Source organism: Phocoena phocoena, chromosome 10, assembly GCF_963924675.1.
Source record: "Phocoena phocoena chromosome 10, mPhoPho1.1, whole genome shotgun sequence".
Taxonomy (NCBI): Eukaryota; Metazoa; Chordata; class Mammalia; order Artiodactyla; family Phocoenidae; genus Phocoena; species Phocoena phocoena.
Window position 1 is genome coordinate 20,588,760 of NC_089228.1, and position 19,837 is coordinate 20,608,596.

The 19,837-nt window shown below is 38.8% G+C and overlaps 1 protein-coding gene and 1 non-coding gene across 5 annotated transcripts in view; one reads left to right on the forward strand and one right to left on the reverse strand.

The window, feature by feature from the left end:
- The window catches only part of MITF (melanocyte inducing transcription factor), a 223,821-nt gene that overhangs the window by 124,773 nt on the left and 79,211 nt on the right, over positions 1 to 19,837 (reverse strand). The window lies entirely within an intron of this gene.
- LOC136130145 (U6 spliceosomal RNA) lies at positions 1,227 to 1,331 on the forward strand. The gene has a single exon (XR_010656335.1). It is a non-coding gene; the product is annotated as a U6 spliceosomal RNA (small nuclear RNA).

Consider the following 19,837-nt stretch of genomic DNA (forward strand, 5'->3'; position numbering starts at 1 on the left):
ACCCACAGCTTTGCTACAACTTTCCACCCAGTTTAAGACAGCTTCCTTCCACCACCTCACCATGGTTTACAAGCTGCCACCCTCCCCTCAGCCACCTCCCCAAGCAAACACTAGGTCTTTTCAAGGCAAACCACCAAGTTTATGTGGTGCTTGCATACTGCTTAACCATTTAGCAAGTGTAAAACTCTAATGCTTTTCTAAGGTTCCTAGCTTTCCTTTTTTTATGTTCTTGATGAAGTTTTTGAGTATTGTGCCCCAGCCCCGCTTTTCCTGTAGACTCTGTGCTATCTATTGCATGATTTTCCATCATCTAGTGATTGTTTTAGAAATGCGTATGTTGTATTAGGGAAGAACGGTCAATACTGGGATACTAAATAAAATGTTATTTGAAAGAAAATGATTTCACTAGAATGTAAGTTCTCCTCAAAGCTACCATGCTGCTCCCCCAACTCCAGGGGATACCATTCACGTCATGTAAGATGTGTATCATTTTCATTATAAATTAACTAACTCGGCATTTAACAAATTGTTATGTGAAGCCTCATATGTGTCATGAAAGGACTACACTTCAAAGGATGCATGTGTTCACTTTGCAAAAGTAAAGGAAAACACGTAAAAAAATAAAAATCATTCATCATCTTAATACACAAGCATTTTGATGTTCTTCCTTTCAGTTTTTTCTCTTTGCACATATAACACCACTATCCCTGCCATGTGCACTATTTTGCCTGTTCTATTTATCTTATCTTGGCTTTAAATTGGCCCGCCACTTCTAAATCAAATATGCTTACATTTCTTTAAGAAAAAAAAAAAAAACTGTTGTCAAATTGACCCAGTCATTTAACATTAACTGAGCACGTACTATCTGTTGAGCACCATGCTCTGTGACATGCAAATTAGAATATTCAATAGACTGGGCTTAACCACCTAGAGAATTTCTTAAAGTTTCCAAATTTGGCATAGTTAAAACATTTCTTGCCCTTAAGATTAATTACTATTTTCATTCTAGTTCTAAGATTGGTTAAAAATATAAATTACATAAATAGCACATTTGGAAAAGAAAATGGACTTGTATTATCAGCCACCTGCAAAGTACAGCTTCAAGAATTGCATTCTGCCCTTTTATCTGTCACCTTTCCAAATACTGTACCACCAAAATTAACGACACAAAACAAAGCTGCATTTGAATATTTCTAAGTAGTAAATACACACATTAAAGTGTCATGGTGCTCCCTTCGACAGCACATGTACTAAAATTGGAACGATACAGAGATTAGCAAGGCCCCTGCACAAGGATGACAACGCAAATTCATGAAGTGTTCCATATTTTGAAGGATATATGTATAGCTGATTCACTTTGTTATAAAGCAGAAACTAACACACCATTGTAAAGCAATTATACTCCAATAAAGATGTTAAAAAAAAAGTATTATGAAGTCTGCCTATCAATTTTCCCTTTTTATTTGTCCAGCAAGGTTATTTTAAGATTTTATTTTGTTTGTGTTTGACTATGGATTTAAGAGTTTAGTAAATTACGTGGAAGATATAGATACACATAAATATATATAGGTGTGTGTTTATGTGTATGTGTGTGTGTGTGTGTGTCTGTGTGTGTATCAAAGACTGGGCTCAAATATATATATTCTTGTATTTTCTTTTCTACAAAATGTGAAATATACATGTCATTCTATATATTTAAGTTAAACTGGCTAACAAGAAACCAGGTGTAGAAAGCTGTTTGGGGTTGTATCTTCCCTTGCCAGTTGATGAGATGCTGGGAAACACTAAGAAATGAGGGCAATAAGGACAAAATCAAAAGAGGTGAGATAATCTAGACACATAATAGGGTGCTCTAAAATCACTGATAAATGATTTACTCTTCTCTTTAAAAATTTTTTTAAATAAAATAAATTTCAAAAAAATTTTAAATAAGCGACTTGGCTAAGTCATTATTCAGGTTCCAAACCAGGGGACGGAGGGAACACTGGCAAAGGTCACAGGGTTACATCTTCATATGCCATTCAGGTGCCAGCCTCCACCACATTTTATGCTTCTCCCTCTCTCATTGAAAAAGACCACTGTCTTATTATGATAACAATTTCCAGGTGGAAGCTAAGCCTTCAGTCAAGATTCCTGTCCCTTTCAAAGTACCTGTATGTGTGTAACATGGTAGATTAAGGTGTTCCAGCTCACCCTGGGCAATAGCTTTTCTCAAACCTCACAGCAATTCATCTTGGGTACCCACAGAGGCAGTCCTGGAAAGGCAGAGTCTGAGAAGGGGTGAAAGTGCACCCCATAACTTTTCCACCAAAGCACATCTCAGCAGAGGAGCCACATCCTTGCAAGGAGCCCTGGAAGCAAGGCCTAGGAGCATGGTCTGAATTCACCGTCAGCAAGGGAGAGGTCTCCTGGCAGCCTCACGTTTCATCTCACATTCTACTCTCTAATATACCCTTGCTTTTATCAGGAGGAAACAGTTGCTAAATCACCGACCAGCTGAATTCTTGAGACTTTTGCACCCCTACCCCAAATAGTCAAGAACTATTGATGCTCTAAAAAACACGAGTCACTTTAACCTCCAGCTTCATGCAGCCTTTGGCACAGGGCTTCAGACTTCCACTAAGAACATAAGTGTTTTGATTTTTCAAAGCCCTGATGTATTTTCTTTTTTAAAAACATCAACAGCAATTGCCTTACTCCTTTTTATCTATCAGTCTTTCTTGAGGAAGGACTACATTTAGAGCAGATCAATTTTCTCCCTGATGGGTACTGAACATGAATGAACGGAAATCTTGAGGCAAGTTCCCTTCTGAGCCCACAGAGATGTCACTGCCACTCGGAAAAGCTACCGGCCACCGACATGCCCCGTCCTCACATCACAGTGACTCCTTCAGCTGCAGAGGAAGGGAGAAGGGCAATATATCCACAAGCACGCCTGGCAGAGATGCAATTACGCCCCTCCTGCCCCTCCAGCCCAGGCCCCTTGGCACCCTCTTCCATTTAGAGAGCTACTCAGACCCCATCATTCATCAGAGTGTCCTAAAAAGATACAAAAAAGATAAAGTCCTCAACTGTGCTAGACACCGGAAGAAAAAAAAGCAGCCACAAAATGAAAACTGCCTTTTAGAAGTAGTTATGGTTAAACATTAAAAAAAAAAAAAATCACATGATTTTGCTCCCCATACTGTAGCTAATGAAAAGGGGCATTTAGTATCCAGTGGGAAAAGCAGTGTTTTATAATTTCATCAGCAATTACTACAAAGCTCATCTGTAAGAGCTTGGCGAATCCTTACTTTTTCTGACCTCGAGAACCAACATTCTCTGAAGTCAGAATCCAGGGACTTATTCTAATATTGAATGTTCTCCTGAGTCCCTTTAAAAGAAAAAAAAAAGAAAAATGAACTTCACATTGACTGATGCATGACATTGTTTTAATCAAAAAAAAAAAAAGTGCAAGTTGAAACCATTATAACATGTCATAAAGCATCAGTAATAGCCACTCAGCAAGAACGAAACCGTTTTTAAGGCCATAAACAAGCACATACAGCGCGCTACACCAATGTATTAGAAACATCCTCTTTAAAAGAAAGGGTCACAGAGGGCTCTGGCTCAATCACACTGCTCTCCACACGCCAGCCGTAGAACTTATATGTGACCTTTGCAATTCCCCTTGAAAATCCCTTCAGCACTCAGACATTTCACTTTAAAAATTAGGGGGAGGTGAGGTAAAGCCATAAAACTCAGTAGCAGGCACACCAGAATATGCTGGAATAAGATAAACGTCTTTCTCATAGAAGAAGTGCATGCACTATGAATGAAAAGAATCCAATGCAAAAGGCAACTAGTCACATCTCCTTAACCACTTATATTTTAAACCCAGAAAAGCAAAATCAGACTTACCCTTGGAAGCCATCCTATAGGCTGACTCAGAAACGTAGCCTGTCGACAAGCCAAAAACAGCTACAAACCAGGGCTCCAAAAACTCAGTGGGTTTAATCCTCTCATCCACCTACTAACCCCTGCTAGTACGTATGCATCTGGCTTTTGTTAAAGCACTTCTGCAAATGTACAGAGGATGAGTAATCATTCAGACTTCGTAAAACATGCCAAACCCATCACTAATAACAGTAGTTTCATTTACTCATCACATTTTTGGGTGCCTTGATTTTATTTTTTTAAGAGAAATGAGTGTTTTTGCTGATGCAAATTCCCTGCCACTAGACCATGCACACATTATCCAAAAGGCAATAGGCTGCCTGGTGTGTGTATAACTTTTTCTGGGTCCTTGTCAGCAGTCAGAAATGTTTAACTAATATGTAAAGGCATAGCCTGCTTGATAAACTGTCTTTTAACATTAATAACACCACTATTTTCCTAAATAAACCCTCCAGCCAATTCTACTCTTTCTTTCATTGAAAAAGGCAATCATTTTATTATAATAATTAGAAATACGAATAAGAAAAATAAGAGATACTGAAGCATAAATTCACCTCTCACTGTCTCCCCATCCAATCCCTTCTCTGAGAGATATTCACTGTTGACAATTTTCAATGTATCATTCCCGAAATTTCTATGTACATAGTATGCATGTATGTATACACACACACACACACACACACACATTCTTCAGAAAAACTCTTGGGGACTGAGGAGCCTCAGACATCAGAATTTTCTAGATTTTGTAACAATAATGAAGTAGATACAGAGTGTAATATCCCTAGTGAGATCAGGGCAACAGCTCATAATCAACCATATTAATTGAATAGTCATGTTTTTTGGAAGGAATATTAAGCGGGATAATAAAGACTATAAATAGCCTCGTGTTATTTCAGGGCAGGTAATTCTGCCAAGTGAGATTTTTGTTTTTAAAAAGTCATTCAACATTTAGAAACTTTTGAATTTTGGAATTGTGGATAAGGGATTTTAGCCCTATCGTTTTTCTCCCAGTTACTTACCAAGTTTTGAAAACTTTTTTTTATTAAAAAGGTTCATGATAAGAAATTTTTAAAATACATATGAATAAAATTAAAGTCACCTGTAAAATCCCACCACACAGAGAATCGAGCTTTTATTCACTCGTGTTGAGTGCCTCCTGGGAGTACAGACTCAATAATCCTTGGGCACACTAAAAAATTAAAGCAAACATAAATTCTACTTTCTTTCTTTTTTTTTTATTGGAGTATAGTTGATTTACAATGTTGTGTGAGTTTCAGGCATAGAGCAAAGTGAATCAGTTATACATATACATATATCCACTCTTCTTTTTTTTTTTAGATTCTTTTCCCATTACAGAGGCCATTACAGAGTATTGAGTGGAGCTCCCTGTGCTCTGCAGCAGGTTCTTATTAGTTATCTAGTTTATGTAGAGTAGTGTGGATATTTCAGTCCCAATCTCCCAATTTATCCCTCCCCACATCCGCTGGTAACCATAAGTTTGTATTCTACATTCGTGCCTCTATTTCTGTTTTGTAAATAAGTTCATTTGTACCCTTTATTTCTTAGACTCCACATATAAGCAATATGATGTGATATTTGTCTTTCTGTGTCTGACTGACTTCATTCAGTATGACAATCCCAAGGTCCATCCACGTTGCTGCAAATGGTATTATTTTGTTCTTTTTTATGGCTGAGTAATATTCCATTGTATATATGTATCACACCTTCTTTATCCATTCCTCTGTTGATGGGCATTTAGGTTGCTTCCATGACCTGGCTATTGTAAATAGTGATGCAATGAACACTGGGGTGCATGTATCTTTTTGAATTATGGTTTTCTCTGGGTATATGCCTAGGAGTGGGATTGCTGGGTCATATGGTAGTTCCATTTTTAGTCTTTTAAGGAACCTCCATACTGTTCTCCATAGTGGTTGTACCAATTTACATTCCCACCAACAGTGTAGGAGGGTTCCCTTTTCCAAATCCTATTTTCAAACAAGGTAGAAAGTTATACCTGTTTTTAACTAAAAATATCCACCTTGCAAAACTGTTTCTGAAAAAGATATGAACTCTTTCATTTACTCATTCATTGATTCAAACATTCATTGAGCTTCTATTATATGCCACACAATATGCTAAATACCAGGTATTTGGGTGGCCTGGATGTAGCATATAAAACTACCAGACATCAGATTAAATCTGAGTTTCAAATAAATCAGAACTATTTCAGTATAGTATGTCCCACGTTTGAGACATACATTTTTATGGATATAGTTTTTAAGTATTTGAGATACACTTATGCTTTTTAAATGTCCCACATTTGGGACACACTTATATTAAAATACTACTTGTTTTGACCTGAAATTCAAATTTCACTGGGTGTCCTATATTTCATTGCACAAAAGAGGCAGAGTCCTTGCTGTCATGAACCCTCAGTCTAGTGCTAGGGAGCGGAGGACAGTAGGTGGACAGGTAATAAATAGGCAAACAACTACATACACAGTGTAAATAGAAAAAAGAGCTATGAAGGTGATAAACGGAGCAATTAAGATGGAAATAAAGAAGAATATTATTTAAATACAGAGTTCTTAAGGAAAGGCTTGTCTAGGAAGCTAACTCTGAGGGAAAGGGCATGCTGAAGGAAATAAAAACCTCATAATAGTAGAGCAGCTTGCACAAGACCTAGCCCATAGTATATGCTCAATAAATGTTCATTTCATTCCTTGGCAGGGCCGGGACTTCATCTCTTGGCTCACCCTAGTCTGGCCCTGTGCCTTGGGATGGAGAAAGATAATAAGAAGGGGTATAGTATATGTGGACCACCAACGGCTTCCTCCTTCAGAAAGTCTGGCAGCCACCAACTGTCTACAACCTCATGAGAGATATTGAGCGAGAACTTCCCAGCACAGCCCTCTGGAATGCCTGACCCCCAGAAACCATGATATCAATAGATAACGAAATGATAGCTATTATTTTCAATCATTATGTTTTAGTATTATTTTTTAAGCAAAAATAGTAACCAAGTGTTGGCAAGAATGGGGACCACCCAGAACTCTCAGACACTGCTGGTGGAAATGTAAATTGAGGCAGCTGCTTTGGGAGACTGTTGGTGGTACCTAGGAAAGCCAGACATACATACATCCCGAGCACCAGCCCAGCTTCCATTCCCACTGGCACTGCTGCACTTCTGGTTCTCGCCATTTCCCACAACACAGCCCCTTCCTCCCTTCTCTGCTGGATTTGCAACACCTCCAGTACCAATTACACACACAGCCCCCAGACTGATCTTCCTAAAGCTCACCTTTCACGCTGCCATTTGGCTGCTCCAAAAGTCTTTCATATATAAACTTAATAAACATTTGCTGATGGATTACTTGTAAGATTCAAATCTAGAGAGTTTTACTAACTTGGCACTGAGGAGGAAAAGACAGAAAGCAAATAACCCAGGCATTCAGAGATTTACAAGGCAGCTCCTTGAAATGCCCTCCAAAAACATTAAACCATTGCCAGAAATCCTGATTGTTGTGAAATGCACATGTGGAAATACATCTCAAGGACCTACTGCTATCCATTCAAATGGAATGTCTCCAAAAAAAAAAACTGAGTGCTGTTATGATGGTGACAACCAAGATCAGATTTGCATAGTGAAGAATAAATTTCAAACCTGAAAGGTCTTCCGTTGCATGGAAAGGGAAGAGTAACAGTCTATAGAAAACAAAGAGGAAGAAAAAGAGAAAAAGGAAGGGAAGGGAAAGGAGGACAACCCTTAACCTTCTCTAGAATTTTCTGTCAATGCCCTACTCTCTGATAATTGTCTGGGACCATATCATTAGTGGTGGTAATGGGAAGGAAAACCATAATAATTGTAACTACTGTCATTTACTCTGTGACTGCCACGTGCAGACACTATGCTGAGCCATAAGATGCTTATACTGTCATCAGCATTAATGCAACCAATATTTATGCCAGGCACTGTGCTATCTGCTTTACAAGCATCATCTTAGTTCACCCTCACAGCAATCTTGCAAGATTAGTTATTATTCCCATTTTACAGATGAGGAAACTGAGGGATGGAGAGGCCAGCTAACTTGCCTTAGGTTTTATCCATGAACACTTTGAGGGTCTAGGATAAAGTAAGATTCAATAAACGGTGAAAAACAATAAGAAAAAGATTAAAATGCCTCATGGGAATACTTGAAACATGGAAAGAAAAATAAAATACTGAAAATATTGGAAGTCAATTTATGGCAACATAAGAACTGACATTCATGAAACCACACCGATGGGATGAAATACACACAGAACAACACAAGGAATCTCAGCTAAACTGGCAGAATTTAAGCTCCATTTTGTGCACTTTGAAAGGGAGAATCAGAGCCCATATTCATTTATTTATTTATTTATTTATTCATCAAATATCTATTGAACACCTACTATGTGTCAGACACTGTTTGAAGTGCTGGGGATACAGCAGTGAACAAAGAGACAAAAATCTCTACTTCTATGGAACATTAGGGTGAGAAAGGGAATATGGACAATAAACTTAGCAAATAACTAAGCCATCTAAGGTGTTAAAGGCAGCAAGTGCTAGGGTAAAAATAAAGCACCAAGGACCAAGATAGGGGCAGGAAGGGAATGCTATTTTAAATACAGTAGTCAGGGCAAGCCCAGAGGGTGACAATGTAGCAAAGGCTTAAAGGAGGTGAGGAGATGGTTGTGGAGCTCTGTGGATGGTTGTAGGTCGAGCATCCCAGACAGGGCCATGCCTGGCATGCCGGAGCAAAAGCGAGGAGGCAGGTCTAGCTGCCACAGGGAAGCCCGAGGGAGAAAACAGGAGATACAACCAGATTAAACAACAGAAGCCAAACTGCAAAAGGCTCTTTGCTCACTGGATACCCATGATTCTTCAGCTTTGAGGGTCATGAATTACTCATAGAAGCTGATGAAAGCTAGGAGCCTTCACCCCAAAAAGTGCACACACCAAAAATGCTGTCCTAATTTCAGAGGGTTGACATCTCCCTGCTAAACTCCCAGGATCTCAACAACATCCTAGAGGAGATCATAGTCCCTCCAGCTGAACCAAAGAAACACCCTGGATCTAACTTTGTATTTAATGACATCCCAAAGGGAGACAGCAGTTCAGGACAGTGGACACCAAGATTCCTCCAGTCTCTGAGGCTTTGCTTGTTCCAACGTCCTCACCAATCAGGGAGGTCATGCTCAAACACCAACAGCCCTGAGGGAAGCCAACTACATGCGTCACCTGGGGACTCTTTGCTAGTCACAGGGTTCAGACACAAAACTACATCACTAGTGACCTTAACATCCAAAGAGTAGAGGAATGCATGCAGTCATAGCCCAAGGGGAACTGGATGCACGTGGACCCCATCTACCGCCTTGCAGTTCATACGTGTGTGTGCGCGTATGTAGGTACACATATATTTATATCTTTTAATTCTCTTCATACAAGCTAGAAGAGAGCAGAGATTGTTTTTTGTTTTGTTTCATTTTGTTACTGCTGAATTCCCAGTGCTTAGTACAGTATCTGGCCCACAGTTAGATGCTCATTAAATAAATAATGGTTCAATGAATGAATAAATCCGAAGAATTACTTCTTTGCAAATCACTCGAGGAAATCAGTGGATCAAGATGTCACAACTGAATAGACAGAACAGTTATGTTGGAAAGGTTCAAGGATACGGTTAACTAGGGATTAGAAAAGCTTGATGCAACATGAGCACAGTATTCCATGTCATAAAACATGCTTAGGGAAGATTAGAAATTATACCAGCTTTCTGCCTCAGTCACACAAGTTTCTCACCAATGCTTCTCAAACCATTTGTAATTTGTGGTTTGCATCAGTTTGTCTGTTGTTTTTTTTTTAATTTCAAATCCAACACAGATCAATACTTTTTTTCTTTTTTTTTGGCGGTACGCGGGCCTCTCACTGCTGTGGCCTCTCCCGTTGCAGAGCACAGGCTCCGGACGCGCAGGCTCAGCAGGCATGGCTCACGGGCCCAGCCGCTCCGTGCCATGGGGGATCTTCCCAGACCGGGGCACGAACCCGTGTCCCCTGCATCAGCAGGCGGACTCTCAACCACTGCGCCACCAGGGAAGCCCCAGATCAATACTTTTGTAAACATAATAAAAATGAATTCTAAGACAAATGAAATGAAAAACAAAACAGACACACAAACATGCAAGCCCAAATTTGTATTAGATTCAAGAGACCCAAAAATCACTCTGTCCAATTGTTATAAAGGTTTCTGAACACTCAATATCTGTTCATACCTCACTGCTGACCAACACATAGTTCATGAAGCAGTCTAGTCCATGAATCATACTTGGAGTAGCATGACTCAGATCACACGCACGTGCACGCACACATACATACACACACACACACACACACACACATAGGAGATTCCAGCATTCACTTCAGATGCTAATGCTTTTGCTTTCCAGCTGATAATGAGAAAAATAACGTCCTGCTTCTATTACATTTCTGTCACATACTTATTTCAACTATCTAGGAATAAAATTATCAACTCCATGATGCTCATTAATATCAAACTCCAAGAATATGTTAAAATATTGACTACACCTCACTTCAAATTATCCCAAGATTTAAACATAGAAATTAGGAACAGATTGTTCATTTTATAACAGATCCTACATTTAGTAGAATAATTATAATGAGATATATTTTAAGTATCTAAATATGATGGTGATTTTATATTAATCCGTTTAAAAAATGTAGTCTTTATATATTTACCTCCTATATCTATATGTCTGCTTTTCAGAAATATATTTATTGTGCAAACTAGTATAAAGAGGTTTTTAAAATGCTACTAAAATGATATACGCTTGGGCCACAAGTATTTTCCTTTACCTATTCTAAGTTTGTTAACATTACCTACTTGAAAATTATCCTATATAACCTAAATAAAATTGGATTAAATATAATTTATAAACAAAACCAACATGACTCTCCTAAGAAGTAAACAGATTGTCTTTTTCTTTTTTCTTTAAATTATCCTTTATCCCAAAATACAACCTCTGAAACTATATAAACATAATCCTGAAATTTCTAGCCATTCACAAAGCTTCCTTAGGTCGGAATGAGTTAATGATTTTCCTCACAGTCCAACTAAACGTGCATTCCACAGGAAAGCCTGCTTGAGGCTGAACACAGAGTCAATACTCACTAATTCACTTCTTAGCTGGCACCCAGGCAAGTAATCCTAACTTTGGGCCAACTGTAAATAAAGGCAAGGATATTCCTGATGGTACTTATAACATGCATTTTCTAGAGGTAGAATTCAAGACTGTTGCCTTCAAGCCCCACAGAGCTTCTATCACATCATCTGGCAGAAGGAGTAAATAATATTGAATTACAGAAGGAAACTGTTGATTCCTCATTTCTTACAGGTCACTGAGGCTCAGATATACAAACCCCTTATTGCAAGGATTTTGCATTTTTGGGCAAAGCAAAGTAAAACAGCTGATTAAGGCAAAATAAGAAAAAACAATAAGCAAATGGTATTATAATGGTGCACCTATACAGCAAAAACTGAGAAGTTAACTCAAGAATGAAGTCTGGTAAAAAAACTCTTCTTCAATACCTGCACCTATACCTGGATTATAATAGGCAGGTAATAAGTGCAGTATTGGAGGAAGTAAGATAAAGAAGATTCAAACAAAGCAAGTGCAAGCTCTGAAAAACATAAAAACACTGTGCACAACAACAGAATGCAGACGGTGAATTATGCGGATGCTTTGTTACAATTTAGAAAAGCTTAACTTGAAAAATAATAGCAACTTCCATTCTCTGAGAACTTACTATGTATCAAGCACTGTGCAGAGCAGCCATCATTTCATGAGACTTTTTCCAAAACCCTGCAAGACTGGAATTAGTACGCCCACTACAAATAAGGAGACAGGCTCAAGGATGGAAATAACTTGACTGAGATTAAAGTCAAACACATTAGATTAATGTGTTTGTCTAATTCCAAGCTTGTGCCCTTAACCTCACGTCTCACTGTCTTCCAATGTCCAAACATTAAAAAATAATAATGACGATGACAAATGTTCATAGCTGCACCATTTGTAAATGCCCCAAACTAGAAAACTCCCTAATTACCCATCAACAGGAGAATGGACAAATAAATCTCAAAAAATTTATGCAATGAAATACCATATAATCATGAAAGTGAATCAGCTACAACTATCCACAGCAACACAGATGAATTCCTCAAACATAATCGTGATGAATAAGTGCCAGGCACAGGTAAGTACCTATGTGTGACTGTATGACTGAATCCATTTCTACAAAGCCCAAAACAGGCAACATTAATCTATGCTGTTAGGAGTCAGGATGGTGGCTACCATTCGGAGGGGTAATGACTAAAGGACACAGGAAGGGAGCATCTGGGGTGCAGATGTCATTTGATTAATTGATCTGAGCGCCGGATAACAGGAGCCCAATTTATAAAAAACTCATCACGCTATACACTTAACAATAAGCACACTTTTCTCTACATAGATTACACTTCAATAAAATATTTTTTAATCAAAAGAAGACGCACCTACTTAAGGCATTTTCTCCTTTATCCTTTTAATGTATTTAGACTCAAATATTCTTTAATAAAGCACATACTATATCTTCCCAAGCTTTACAAATCTTAAGTACAAATGTAAGAAAATAAATCATTAGAAGAATGGAATAATGCCATTTGTAGCAAAATGGATGAAGCTAGAGATTACCATCTTAAGTGAAGTAAGTCAGACAAAGACAAATATCACATGATATCACTTATATGTAGAGTCTTAAAAAATGATACAAATGAACTTATTTACAAAAAAGAAATAGACTCACAGACATAGAAAACAAATTGATGGTTACCAAAGGGGATAGCGGGGGGAGAGGGGAGGGTAAGTTAGGAGTTTGGGATTAACATATACACACTACTATATATAAAACAGATAAACAACAAGGACCTACTGTATAGCACAGGGAACTGTACTCAATATATTATTAACCTGTAATGGAAAAGAATCTGAAAAAGAATATATACGTATACGTATAACTGAATCACTTTGCTGTACACTTGAAACTCACACAACATTGTAAATTAACTATACTTAAATAAAAAAAAATTATAAAAATAAAAATTATTAGAGATTTCTAAATAGACTGGAGTTGGGGGAAAACAACTGACTAGGAGTCCAAAAACTCTGTCTGGGTGTATTATTCTGTTCCCTCAGTGCATACTCTTGAGAGGAAGGCATTTATCCTCACCTGTGGTCAGTATCCTCATCCAAAAACTGAAGGAATCAGACCCAATAATCCTCAAGGCACCTCACAGTCTTTTTTTCTGAGCCCTACACTTGCTCATTTCACACTGCTGCAGCATTCACACAGAAAAGGGGAACAAAAGAGCAACTGCTTGCAACTCTATCACATGATACAAGGGTAGAAGGAAACAAACTTGACATGTACATTTAATCAACCTTTGATCATCAATGTAAGATATTACAGCTCTGCAGACAATCCCCAGAAACTGAATTATATCACTCACCACTGGGTCTCACAGCAGCCTTGTTCACACACAAAGCAGTATGGTCAAGTTGTCAGACAAAATCTTTTGTGGATTTTTTACTCTAGGGTCATCAGCACCACCAACCTCCACGTTTACCACAGATAATTGCATATTTCCAGTTTTCCCTAAGATCTGGTCATTCAATCAGAAAAACGCAGAGAAATATACAATAGCTTATGTTGCAATACATTCTGATTTCATGCTCCTTTGTACAAATCCATTAGACTCTCTTACCTTCTTGCCATGCAAGAACAGAAACCTAACGCTGCTGATGGGACCCTGTATTAGTCAGGGTCCTACCAGGAGAGAGAAGCCACACAGTAATTTGAATGGAGGAAGTTTAATATAAGGAATTATTAACTGTAACAAGGAATTAGCTTATAAGAAGTAAACAAAACTCTAAAGAATATAGGAATGGCAGATATAAGGAGCAGTCACTACCCTTAGGGCTCAGAGTCTTCCTCCCCAGGGCTGAGATCCAGGTCCTTTGAGCTCTCTGCACAGCAGGAAACTCACTGCGGTGCTGCACCTGTGGAACTTACTGGACTCCATCCTCTAGGATGCCAGGGAAGGCTATTCACAGAGAGGTGGCCCACCAGAGGCACTCTGCTCCAAATGTCAAGTAAGAACGCCAGAGGAAGCTGGTGGCTACTACATGCAGCTCTGGCCACCATGCACTACAGGAACCAGGCACTGGAGAAACACCCATCCATTCAGGGCCACAGGCACTGCAGGAAACAAACACTGACAAAACTGATTTAGAGGGAGGAAAATTCACTTTTCAAGAGGCAGACAAGTCTGACAACAGCAGGAATAAAAGAACTACTTCCAAGTCAGGTGCAGGGTTCTTGTTTCCTGGGATACATCTCAACTGTCTTCTTTTTACTGTATGCTGAGTTTGTCCCAAATCACTTTTTAGATGGTCCTTAGCATGGCACAGCTTTGCTAATACCAGTCTCCTGACAAATGATGACAGACTTTGAATATAAAGTCACTCACTGAGCCATAAATAGTGTTGCTCATATTTTGACCTTTGCTTAGCCATTCACACGAATGTGCTAACTGTTCTGTAACAGGATAATTTCAGGCCTGTGTGTGTGTCATTAGTGGTCTTTTGCCCAAGCTCTGGTCATTCTGCTAACCAAAATGCAGGCTGGAGGGCATCTTTGGAACCAGAAAAGAAATTATATTCAACTATTTATATGCTAGGAGAGCAGGATTAATGATCAGGTAGTGTCATAAAGGATTCCAACAACAGGAAAGATCCAAACTAAACAAGGAAACACTGGTCAATAAGTCACTTTGGTACAGATCACAAAACGCAGGCGTTTTAGAGAACATCAGATCTGGGGAAAAGACCTTGATGCTAAAAGAAATAAAATAATCATAATCCATATTTCCAGAAAAGAGGAAAAAAGCATAAAAGGCTACGGTTCAAAACCCAACTATATGATGCATATAAGCAACTAACCTTAAGTAGAAGGACACAGAAAAACTGACTGAAGAAGTAGAATGAAAATAAACATTCCTTGGGAATTCCCTGGTTAGGACTCCGAGCTTCCACTGCAGGGGGCACGGGTTTGATCTCTGGTTGTGGAACTAAGATCCCGGAAGCCATGCAGTGTGGCCAAAAATAAATAAATAAATAAAAATACCACTCTCTCACTTCGTCCCAGCAGCACTGACATATATACACTACCAAATGTAAAATAGACAGCTAGTGGGAAGCAGCCGCATAGCACAGGGAGATCAGCTGGGTGCTTTGTGACCACCTAGAGGGGTGGGATAGAGAGGGTGGGAGGGAGATGCCAAGAGGGAGGGGATATGGGGATATATGTGTACATATAGCTGATTCACTTTGTTATACAGCAGAGACTAACACACCACTGTAAAGCAATTATATACCAATAAAGATGTTAAAAAATAAAATAAAATGTTATTTAAAAAAAAAGAAAGAAAAGAAATATTCCTTGTGAACACCAACCTAATTTAGGACTCAATAAGCCTGAGTTGAATAATGAATGAATTTCAGTTGGGGCCAAAAGAGACTTTGGAAAAGAAATAAAATAGAAAAATAAGGAAATCACAGGGAAAAGCAAACACTGTTCTGTGTTTGTGTGTGGGCGGGTGAGAGGGTGAATTTGAAATCTGGGAAATAACTTAGTCACCATTTCACAGCACAGTCCAAGGAAGGAAGAATAGAGGGTGAGACGCACAGAACCCCCTCTGTTGCTCTCTATCTCACACTCAGCTGCTTTGTGTTCCTGGGACTTAACCTTCCAGTTTCTTATTTCCATTCGATTTGGTTAGGTTTGGTCTTTTTTTTTTTTTTCCATAGGAAGCTAAGCTCTTTGAAGGTAGAAATGTCTCTTTTTTTTTAACTTTATTTCCCCAGTATCTAGGACAGTGCTAGGAACAGAACAAATACTCAAGAAATATTTGTTGGGCGAACTAACAAAATCTAAGAAAGGAACTTTTATTTGATTATATATTGAGTATCAAGTGTTACATAGCAAGCACATTCTAAACCACGGGCCAGTAAAACTTTTAGGCTTGGTGGGTCCCGTATGGTCTCTGTTGCATGTTTTTTTGTTTTTATTTTTACCTTAAGTGTTTGAAAACAACTATTAATTGTAAAAACCATTCTTAGTTCTATGGCTAATACACACATACATACATATATACATACACACACATACAATCAACTTAATCTGGCTTGTACTTCTGCTTTCATGGACAGATTTTTTTTTCTTTCCTATTCTAAACAGAGTATTCAGGAGCTAATATTAGCTTTGCTGCTATCTACCTATGTTTTCTTTTAATTTTTTCAGTCTAATTTGATCCTATTGAAGGAAAACAATAAATACAAGGGCCTGAAACAATAAAACACAAGGTAAGCAACTTCAGAACTGCAAGAGAGAAGCCACCTTGAATCCAAGCGTACAGTTTCTGCCATCTCTCCTTGCTTCCCATACATGCTACTCACTAGATTTTAAGTTTCAGCAACCTCATTAGTTTTTCAGGCTTTATGACTCAAGCTTAGGGGGTGGGGGGGAGAGGGCAGCGACCCACAAAACAAAGACTTCAATGTCTCCAGAAGTTGAGAAAATTCCAGCATTGTCAGGGCAGATGCTATTTATAACCCGTTTAATGTGTACGCTCCTGAATGCATTTTCTACGGCGAATATCTGACCTACGCTTCTGAATTCCTGGCTCCCGCAATGGTGAAGGCGGCAAGCAGCTAAAAGTCTGACGACTAAAGGGGGGAAAAAAAATGAACTCCGTGCTATTACTATTTTATAACATCCGCCATCATGTGACAGAATTAAAACGTTCCTGTTTTTGACTCACCTTCGACAAGAAAGTACCTCATTGCTATAAGCTTTGAGCTTAAGTTGCTGGAAAAATGTAGGGTCGGAAAATATCCTACAACAAACGCTTTAAGAGAAAAAAAAAAAAGTTATGGAAAACCCCATTTAACTTTTTTCCAGAAAAACCCACACACACAGGAATAGATGCCAAGCGCTCATACTGAATGTGTGTATACATGGCCTATAACTGCACACATATTCTGTGTTTACGCTTTTCTCTTTTGCACAAGAGTAGGGCTCTTCGGGAAGGAAGGTATCTTGACCTGCCTGCTGTCCAAAGGACAGCGTGCTGTGCAGCCCGGCACTGCTGCAGAACCTCTGCAGTGATGGATGACAATGGACTCTGCAAGCCCTGCACATTACCTCCATTCCATTCATGGATCCCAACCAAATTAATTTTCTCCTGTGCCAATTCTATCACATCCCCTGGGTTTACAAAGAAGTTTTACCAGGCCATCAGAACCCAAAAGGGAATGAGCGTTTTCGTCCTGGCAGAAACTTAAAATAGAGCTTAAAAATAAAACAATGGGAATGAATTTTTAGCTCTGCAAAGCTCTTAGTTTCTAGAAATTTCTTGTACAACTGAAAAAAAAAAATCCCACTCTTGCTTTTACTGCTCCATTTAAATGGCAAGTTATGAAGAAACTAATTTAGAAAGTTCAAGCTTTTCATTCCAGATCTGAACTGACATGTATTAAAGTAAACAGTCACGTCAAAGTATAAGTAGGACCAAGTTTCATGTAGATCCCTGGTAAAGATTCTACCCCAAACAGCACTGCCCAACAAAAATATAAAGCGAGCCACATACGTAAATTTAAACTTTCTAGTAACCGTATTAAAAAAAAAAAATGAAGCAGGTGAAATCAATTTTACCTTATTTTACCCACTGTGCCCAAGAGTATTTCAACATTAATCAAAATTTAAAATTATTATGAGGGCTTCCCTGGTGGCGCAGTGGTTGAGAGTCCGCCTGCTGATGCAGGGGACGCGGGTTCGTGCCCCGGTCCGGGAAGATCCCACATGCCGCGGAGCGGCTGGGCCCGTGAGCCATGGCCGCTGAGCCTGCACGTCTGGAGCCTGTGCTCCGCAACGGGAGAGGCCACAACAGTGAGAGGCCCGCATACCGGAAAAAAAGAAAATTATTATGAGATATTTTACATTATTTTTTTCATACAAAAACTGGTGTGCATTTTATAATTGGAGAACATCTCAACTTGGACAAGTCACACTTCAAGTGTTTAATAGCCACATGTGGCCAGGGCTACCATATTGAACAACACAGCTTAAAGGCTTCTCTGATGCTTCATTAAGTTCACTCTTCCAACCCAGAAAGTTCTAGTTGGAATGACAAAGCTGTCATCGGGAAAAGAAGATATTCTGAGAAGTGTTTCAACTTCTTGGACAACTTCACACTCAGGCTCACTCTCTGAGACATTCACACTTGGGGCCATCTGTTACAACGGATCAATGCCCACCTGAAAGAAGTTACCAGCTTCTAGAACCAGACATGCAACCGCAGCAAGAAGATTCTCCGAGCTTAAGCAGTTCCAAATGCTGAACTTCTGAACTTCATTTTTCCCAGGTGCTGCATCTGGACATTTAGCAGGGCTTAAATTAGTACCATTTTTGAGATCCTGTCTTTGAAAGAGGGAAAAAAACCAAGGCTGAACCTTTTTTTAGGATGGGGCTTTGAGGAAGAAGGTTAAAGGAAACACTAGCTAACACTGGAAGAGACACTGCGCCCTTCACATGCCATTTTTTAAAAAACAAATCGTGACTTTAAAAGTCCCTTCAGTGTGAACCTTTTATTCCCATCAGAGCCTCAACTGAACAACTCTAGTTGCTTTTCTTAAAACATTATAGTCTTCTGATGTACATATCTTTTTCTTCTTGAAGGTGAATCCTACTGAAGTTTTAACCTATTAATCAGACAAGATTAGAAACAGTGTAGTTGATGAATGCTGAGTTTCATTCGAAACACTCACTCTTCTTTGATTTTTTTCCAAACTATGTGCTCCTTGTAAGAAAATTTAAAATCAATTTAAAAGAATATGAACCTATTTTAATGCCCACAGACTCTAACATTACTTCTGACTTTAAAATATACCTTTGACTCCAAATGCTCTTAATGTTTTATGAAAATAGTCATAAAATTCCCAAATGTTTTATTAAAATCCAGTAGTTTCCATTAAAAAACTTAATATCTAGTGAGAATATGTAAGTCAAAAGCTCAAACTGTACTTCATTCACGTGTTCATTCAACAAATATTTATTTAGTGCCTACATTATACCAGACGCTACACACATACTACAGAGGTGCTGGGGAAAGGAAAGGAAACATGGTCTCTCCTTAGCAGAGCTTAAAATCTAAGCTGTAAGATGAATAAGTAAGTAATAACTGTAAGAATATGAGCATTAATACTGGGGAATTGTAGAAAACAGGTAAGGAGAAAGAGAGAGAGAGAAGGAAAGAGGGAGGGAAGAAATGAGAGAGATAGATGATAGATACATACATACAGACAGATAAATACCTACATACACACATACACATATAGGCAGGGCTGTTAAAGCTCAGATTTGATGGATGATAAGAAAGTCAGCGAAAAAAACTGAGGGGAGCAGGGAGGGAGTTATAGATGAAGGGAGAGATCAAGTGGAAACACCTGGAATGAAAACCAGCCAATGAACAGGAAACCTGAGAGGAAACAAAAAAAGAAGAAAGCAAGCAAAGTATGGCTGGATGGCAAAAAGAAAGAGTAGGTGATGTTTGGGAGGAACAACAGGGGGGACTTCATAGGTCTCCTTAAGTTGTACGGACTACGTCCTAGCAGTGAGAAGCCACCTCGGAGTTTGAAGATTTGAACGGCTCAGAAGAGAGGAAATTAGATGGAGAGCATAGACTGGCCCAGGAGAAAGTACCTGCACTCT